The sequence below is a fragment of the Syngnathus leptorhynchus genome, chromosome 21 (assembly GCF_054491065.1).
Source record: "Syngnathus leptorhynchus isolate UIUO chromosome 21, UIUO_Slep, whole genome shotgun sequence".
In the NCBI taxonomy this organism is placed as follows: Eukaryota; Metazoa; Chordata; class Actinopteri; order Syngnathiformes; family Syngnathidae; genus Syngnathus; species Syngnathus leptorhynchus.
In genome coordinates, this window is record NC_141215.1 from 938,974 (window position 1) to 947,775 (window position 8,802).

An 8,802-nucleotide genomic window follows, 5' to 3' on the forward strand; every position below is an offset into this window, starting at 1 on the left:
AGGTTCGTTCGGACCCTCGCCCTCTTTCCCTTGGTGGGTTCTCCCCAACGGGCTGGGCCCCTGCGGCTAATGCCGTGGGTCGAGAACACCAATTAGACAGTTCTTTTTTACTTTTTTACCCTTTTTTACTGTATTTTTGAGTTTTCAATCGAGAGAACTTCGAGAGTGAATATATAAAATTGCTCAATTGAGAATGGTGAGTGGAAATTATTGTTAGTTGTTCAAACAATTGAAACTTGTGATTCTTTCTTGCTTATTCATTAAAATTCTACTTTATAATCATTTAATTTCGATGAATGATTATTTTGATATTTTATGCTTTAAATCTCTTTTGTTTCTCTACCATAGTCATACTTTAAACTGTTCAGTTCTTTTTTAAATGAAGAAAGCTTTAATCCTTGACAACAGGTAGTGTCAGAATCTGGTTCGAAACCCTTAACTTGAGTTTAGCTAGTGTAGGTGCACGCTAGTGAAAATAAACGGGTTCCTGCGGTCTTAACAAAGACAGCTAAACTATTCCGAGCGGATAACAAAAGCAACAATCTTGATAGGAAAGGAGAGACGCTTAAACGGCCGCGATCGAGGAGATCCTGGGTCTCGACAAAGTAGTTACTCAACCCTCGGGTTTCTTTGATTTCAGCGGGACTGGCGTCCGGAAATGACGGAATTAATCTAACAATAGATTAGTTACCTGAACAGCGGTTAGACCCGGAACAAATCTTCTTTCCGTACCGGCTTAAATCAATTCTCGTCTCCTCTACATACTGCGTCACTGCAGAGGGGCTCAAGTACCAAATTTTACCCTTTAAACGGAGAGCCGGTCAGATAAGTGCACGATTGACAAGTGGGAAAGAGAGAACACTGCTGGGAGGTTGCGACTCACAGCGGCGCCATACCAAAAAAAGAACAACAAACAAAGCCACTTCCAGGCCTTGCATTTTTGGAAAACGCTCGTGGGGTCCGACAAATAGTGGATTTTGAAGTTTCTCTTCAGAGAGAATCTTTGGCCACAAAGAGAGCAGGAGAAAGGTTTTTCACCTGTGTGTGTTCTTGCATTTGATTTTAAGTTTATCTTCTGAGAAAATATTTGGCCACAAACTAAACAGGAAAAATGTTTCTAATCTGTGTGTGTTCTTATATGTGTTTTGAACTGTCCCTTCTCTGATAATCTTTGACCACAAACTGAGCAGGAAAAAGGTTTTTTTCACCAGTGTGGGTTCTTGTGTGTCTTTTTAATTTTCCCTTCTCTGAGAATTTTTGGCCACAAACTGAATAAGAAAAAGGGTTCTCACCTGTGTATGTTCTTGCATGTGTTTTTAAGTTTACCTTCTGAGGGAATCTTTGGCCACAAACTGATCAGGAAAAAGGGTTCTCACCAGTGTGGGTTCTTGTGTGACTTTTTCAGCTTCCTTTTCCTGAGAATCTTTGGCCACAAGCTGAGTAGGAAAAATATTTTTCAACTGTGTGTGTTCTTGCATGTGTTTTTAAGTTTACCGTCTGAGAGAATCTTTGGCAACAAAATTGTCCAGAAAAACGATTACTCACCTGTGTGCGCTCTTGCATATGTTTTTAAGTGTCTCGTCTGAGAGAATCTTTGGCCACAAACTGAGCAGGAAAAAGGTTTCTCACGGATGTGTGTGTTCTTGTGATTATTTTTAGGTGACTGTTCCGAGAGAAGCTTTGGCCACAAATTGAGCAGGAAAAATAATTTTCACCTCTCTGTGTTCGTGCATGTATTTTTAAGTTTATCTTCTGAGAGAATCTTTGGCCACAAAGTGATCAGGAAAAAGATATCTCACCAATGTGGGGTCTTGTGTGTGTTTTTAAGTCACCCTTCTGAAAGAATTTTTGGCCACAAACTGAGCAGGAAAAAGGGTTTTCACCAGTGTGGGTTCGTGTGTGTTTTTACCTTTGGAAAAAAAATTCCTTCCTGTGTATTCTTAGGTGTAGTTTCAAACTCCTCGATCAATTCATTCTGGTCAAGACACTCAAAACCGGGACATGTTTTCCCAGTCGAGCCCGCAAAGCGAGCAAAAATGAGTAATAATTTATTTTGAAAAATATAAATAATTTGGCAATTCTCTCCCAATTACATCCGTCGCTGTGTCTCTTGACACAAGATGCTCGTCTCGGTCACGTGACGTCACCTCAGTCAAGCCAGCGAGGCAAGCACAAATGAGCAAGAAACAGAGAAGAGACCTTCGTGATCACATTCTCTCCCCTGTCAAGTAAGTATGACTTCTTAGGCCAGGGCACGCGACCACTTATCTTACATCCTCTCTGTTAGATGACGGTGCCATTTGTAAACTGGCGAATGACGTGATGGTACTAGTGAGTTAGAAGTTTGTGTGTACTACTCACTGGCCATAAGAGGTCACAGGCGTAATAGTGGAGCATTACGCGCCAAGCGCACTCGGCACATGCGGCGACAGGCTAGCTAACGAGGCAATGAACCTTCCAAACTGCTTCGACACATGGAGACCAAGCATCCTGCATTAAAAGACAAACTTTAACCACTTCGGGTGTCAATGTTTCCGATGACGCCTAGATCGGACCGACTCGTTTCTGAGAAACAAGCTCGGTGCGCCCAATAAATCAACGTAATGGTGAGTTTTATTTGTTTGTGGTTTATATTTGTTCTTATGCCAGTCGTATCATTTTATTTAATCATATTTATATATTTATTATAAATGTATTATTTATTTATATAAATTTTATATTTATTTATATATAGACCGATCCGCAAAAATAATTCTGACGCGTAACCGGTCCGTGGCGCAAAAAAAGTTAGGGATTGTTAGGGTTGATAGATTAGTTTGATCCTATGCTTATGTTGGAATGTAACCTGTAATAATTAACATAGCTTGTCCTGTCTTAACAAAGTATTAGAACCAAGTCCTAAGATCCTTTGAAATGATTGACCAACTGCAGAGGAAGCAATCAGAGGTGTTTTGTTTACACATCATTGTAAAAACGCCCCTGCTGTGACCCCCTGAGAAGCCAGGGGTTCACCCCCACCTTGGCCACTCTCACCCCCACCTTACTTCTCTCAATAAATACTCTCTTGCAAGAATCGAATGTCAGATTTTGTTCGAACATTGCTGTACCTACAGTAACGAACAAATTCTCCACTTGCAAGTGCTTAAAGGGCATACTGTCTCCCGTGTGGTTCTTGCAAAATAGGTTAGAGTGAACATCACTAACAGGGACCACTGCTTTAAAGCACTGAGTTAAGGTTCCGGTCTCTCATGAGGAGACCGGTAAAAGAAGGCACACACATTCCATGTGAAACATAAGTGACGATGGGTAAACTTCCATGTGCAACAATCAACGTGTAGACAGTCTGAACTTCCCAATACTTCATTCGAGAGCAACGATTGAAATAAGTTTGGAGGCTGTTTAACAATAGGAAACAACGAGCTCCAGATTGCAGAAAATGTTTTCAATCACTCAATGAAGCTCCGGGCCATGGCCTCAGCACGCTCCATCCGCGCTACCCAGCAGCCGATCAGACAAAACTCTTTCTGTCCACTCATCACCAAACAAGCATTAGGTCCCAACACTTGCAACTGGATTCTGGTCCTCTTTGAAGTCGTTTCGCCTGTTGTGATTGATTCGGTACAATCAAGGTATGGTGTTGTTTCTGTAGGGCACATGTGCCTGTTGCGCCTCCTACGGCGCCTTGAGTGAGCTGCAGGGTCGTCAACCGGGGACCACCGCTCATCAGAGTTTCGCTCACTTTAACCCTGGAACGCGTCGTGGTGGAGACGTCCCTGCCCCCTCCCCCGCAGCTGGCCCATTTTACTACCTTGATCCCCAATTTTATCTCTCCTCCTCAGCCACAGCCAGAAGCTTCCCTTCTCTGCTTCCTCAGTCAGGGCTTTCGTTGCCCTTCCCTTCGGAGCTTAGCCCCAGTTGTTCACACATCACGAAGCAGCCTTGTCGAAGTCGATGTGCTGACGTAGCCCCGACAGCCCTCTTCAACAGGGTAGGTGGTCGTGGACCAACCTACCTCTTCTGCGTATTTTTGCTTTCCGGGAAACTGGCTCTTGTGGATGATCACCAGGCCTTCTGCGAGTTGTTTCTTCTTTGTTACATTATAAACAAGGCGGTGTATGACAGCACTAACCTGGTTGCTGGTGGGGAAACCAGCTATGTATTCAGAGATTTCAAAGTTTTAATATAATTGTCAAGAAAATTCCATACAGTAGCTCAGCGATCAGGTATTGTGGCCGAGCGGTCTAGGGTGCTGGATCTAAAGCTCCAGTCTCTCCTGAGGTGTCGGTTCAAATCCCACCACAGCCACTTCTGCATCAGTTAAGGTCTGGTCTTCTTGCCCAACTCCTGTCAGTGCAGCTGGAAAGTATCAAGACCCTTCAAAGGTCTTTGCGAAATATAAATCTTTGCCTTTTATTCTAACCTGGAGTACCCATTTAATATGTAACTACACTGTGTATTTGGGGTGAGAATGATGAAAGAAGGGACATATATGCCTCATAAACTGTATGCAATGAGGATGGGTCGACTTCCATCCAGCACAACCAACGTGTGGAAAATACGGGCACAACATTTCTTTTCAGTACAATGACTCGAAAGAAGGTCCAAAGCTTTCCAAAGGACACAAGTCACAAATAGCAGAGGATGGTCTCAATCCATCGACCTCTGGGTTATGGGCCCAGCCCGCTCCCGCTGCGCCACTCTGCTACTCACTGCTAGTAATTCATGATGTCCTCTAATTGGCAAAAGGGCATTCGGTTCCAACTTACAGCTGGATTTTGATTGTCACTCATATTGTTTCGCCTCTGTTGTGTACAGGCTTCATTACATTATGAATAAAGCTCAGTCGGGAAGCACTAACCTGGATGCTGGTGGAGAAACCAACTTATCCGCCTACGTTTTAATAGAATTGTCAACAAAATTCAATGTCGAGACTGCAGCTGGGAGGTAGTGTGGCCGAGCGGACTAAGGGGCTGGATTTAAGCTCCAGGCACTCCTGAGGCGTGGGTACAAAACCCACCACTGCCCCTTCTTCATCAGTTTCACTCTATACTTCTGGCCCAACTCTTTTCGGCGCAGCCGTTGGGTACATATGATGACCCTGGAAAGTTCTTTGCGATTTATCAATGTTTGCCTTTCATGTTCATTGAGACTACCTTTTTAAGAGGTACCTCAAAAGTCAAAGTCCGCTTTATTGTCAATTTCTTCACATGCCAGGCACACAAATAGATCGAAATTACGTTTCCCACCGTCCCACGGTGACTAGACAGTACACAACACTCACATCAAACAGCACAAAGAGTAAAAACAAACAGACAAGAGCAACAAATAAGTAATAAGCAAATAACCCAAATAATAAACAATAAATAAATAAATAGACAAATAAGAGCAGCAAAATGGAGCAAGCGCGCTAATAGCAGACAGCCAGATCATAGCGCAAAAGAACAGGACGTCATGTAGCAGAGGGTGGAGGGAATTCAGCATCCGGACAGCTTGGAGCACGAAGCTGTCCCTGAGTCTGGTGGTGCGGGAGCGCAGGCATCTGTATCTCTTCCTAGAGGGCAGAAGTACAAACAAAGAGTGAGCGGGGTGACTCTCATCACACACAATCGCAGCCGCTTTGCGGGTGAGACGGGAGGCGTAAACTTCCTTCAGGGAGGGGAGTGGAGCCCCGATGATTTTACTCGCAGTGGTCACTATGCGCTGCAGGGCCTTCATGTTGTACTCAGAGCAGCCACCACCCCACACAGCGATGCAGCTGGAGAGGACGCTCTCAATGGTGCCACGGTAGAATGTGGTCATGACGGCGGGAGGAGCACTTGCCCGCCTGAGTTTCCGCAAAAAGTATAGGCGGCGCTGGGCCTTCTTCGCCAGCGACGCAGTGTTGGTGATCCAGGAGAGGTCCTCACTGATGTGCACCCCCAGGAATCTGGTGCTACTCACTCTCTCCACCACAGCTCCGTCGACAGTCAGCGGCAGGTGGTGGGCGTGACCCTTCCGGAAGTCAATGATAATCTCCTTGGTCTTGTTGACGTTCAGTGTACCTACACTGTGTATTTGGATAGAGACTGCTGAAAGGAAACACATATATGCCTCGTGAACAAATAAGTCGGCAGACAGGTTTGCCGATTTATTAGTGCCCAGAAGAGCAGCACTCTGTTCCGTACTGTAACCGTCGATGAGAATGGGTTAACAGGGATGCCTGTAAGCGAGTCCGTCACTCGTATATTCCATCGCTTCTCGGCCTTTTGGCTAAGATCAATTGTAGTATCTGTTCTTGGCTGGCTCGGGAGGCAATCACCTCTACTGATTTGTAAGTTCTCAGCCACTGACGTGGCAGTGAACTTGACTCACTTTGTGGAGGAAATAGTGACATAGCATTGTGTTACAAATAACCTTATACTTTTGTTACAAAATCTACGATGGTAAGTTACTTTAATTGACTTTGTGTTATTTTGTAGTTGTTTGGAATTATTTATGTGTTTCTTTCCTTTAATCTAAATCTCTTTAAGTGGTGCTTCCGCTATGGTAGCTCCCCATGCTGCCATGCGGAGGCACCATAGTGTACGCTTTACTTTTAAGGAAATGAATGGTGAGCCGCTGGTAATGTCAAGGTGAGACTTTTCCAGAAAGCTCATCCAACAAACCCTGAAATTTAAAGCTGATGATTTGAACTGCATTATAACGTTGCCTTTTAGCAAAGGCTTTGATGAGAGCTTTTGCTCTGTGGCAAACGTGCGTGAGTTTTGGAATGGGTATGAAAATGTTAAATCCCTGTTCTCTTTGTTTAATGTTGAAAAGCTGACCGACAATGCTGCGAAAACAGTTAATGTCAGAATGTTTAATGAGACAGTGAATGCAGAGTACATTTGTTATTTTCTGGGAAGATATTGCACGGTTAAAGGCCAGTCTATGACGGTGAGTAGTGATGGGTCCTGCAACATCGATGCGTCGGCGCATGTGTCGAGCTCATAGAGCGAAGCCCTGTGTTGGTGCCCGTATCGCTTTAAACAAGTCACGTGACCGAACGAGCAGCAGTATAGTCTGTCAAGGAAGCATGCCAAAGCTCTGTTAAAGGAAGCGCATTGTCAACGAGATGGATCTGCTAAAACAATATCTGATCTTTTGCGGTTCATCCTCGAAGATATCAAGAATTCTGGAGCAGCCCCAAGTCAGATACTGGGACAATAAAAAGACACTGCACTCCAGCCTCATCTGTGCCGTGTGAGTGGGTGTTTTCAAAGGCGGGGGATTGTGTCCAAAAAGCGTCACGCTCAAATTCAAAACATTTGAAAAAATTATTGTTTTAAATAAAACTTTGTAAAAAACAAATCCCAGTGCACTAGCATCCTCTTTCACAACACGTTCACTTAAATTTTCATGTTATGATACATGTTCACATTATTGATTGAATGTAACTAAAAAATAAAATATATTTTCAATTTAAATGAATATGTGAAAGAATACAATATAAAATAGAATTACTTAAATTAATGAATGTATGTACTAGGTCATCAAATCAGTGTCAGTCGAGTCTGCCAACTAGGTTGCCTGTAGTATTTTTAAGGTCTACCGGGTGTCAGCATTGAGCGACACAGTATCGACACAGTGTCAATATAGTATGGTAATGTGTCCAAACGATAAACGAGGCCTCATGGACCCATCACTAACGGTGAGAGATGAAGATGGCATCTGGAATTGTTCCTGGCGGGCCCCCATTCAACAATGGGAGGACCCTCAGGGGTTCCAGGGCCTCAAATATCTCCCATCAATGATAGTTTTGGGAGAAAACTAAGGCTACATAGATTATCAGGGCCAACCCAAGCTCTGCCGCATGTGTGGACAGCATGGGCACTTTACAGAAGCGTGTGAGTAAATAATATCCCGGAAATGTAGAGTAATTGGTCACACTTTTGAAGAGTGTACCAATGGCAGAAAGTGCAATCTCTGTCAAGAACCTGATCATCTCTACAGAAAGTGCCCAAAGTCTTTTGCCAACTGAAGGCCGGGAGAGAATTGATAGGTGAAGGAAAATGAAGCTAACAAGTATTGTGGAAATTCAAATTTCCCTACAAGGCCTGTAATTGGTGAGGAGGGAACAGGTGATGAGGGAACAGGTGATGAGAGAACAGGTAATGAGGGAACAGATGAGGAGAGGGAAGGGACGTGTGTCACCCCCACCAACAGAGAACGCAAAGGAAATCGATAGAGTAGAAGAAAGGCCTACAAGTAGTGGAGAGGAAACAATTGAGGAAAGGGGCATGTGGGAAGCAGACAAATGGAAAGTGACATGTCACAAGAAATAGCCACAGATGAGTTGAGTGCAGACACCCAGATTCATTGTGCGCAAAAAGCTAAACGACTCGCATCTGAACGGTCCTCTGAATCGCCGTCGACATCAGAAAAGAGAGGAAAGCCTGGGAGCCCAGATAGTGAGCTGGAAAAGTCCAGAGTATTCAATTCCTACTCAGCAAATGAAATCTTTTCAAATATGGCTACATTTGACACCCAAAAGCCGCAATACCATAAATTTAAGGTTGAGAGAGATGGACCGTAGTCAACAACATAAACAAGAGAACTCCCACTAAATGTGGGGTCAGCACAACTGGAGTGCAATGGTTGAGGCTTGCCCTGGGTGAACCACCTTTTTGATCATGGTGTCTTCCCTGACAGGTAAGTATGAGTTGTACAAGTTGCTGGGCCGTCGTTTTCATTCCATCTTCAGTCACGGGCTTAATTGCTACTAGCGTGTGGCACACACACTCAGTGGATGAAGCAGAATTTGTAGAACTGTTTAAATAGTAC

The 8,802-nt window shown here is 44.1% G+C and overlaps 1 pseudogene; it reads left to right on the top strand.

Moving 5' to 3' along the window:
- The first annotated feature begins 6,229 nt into the window (after positions 1–6,229).
- Positions 6,230–6,436, top strand: LOC147039987 (U2 spliceosomal RNA; annotated as a pseudogene).
- The last annotated feature ends 2,366 nt before the right edge of the window (positions 6,437–8,802 follow it).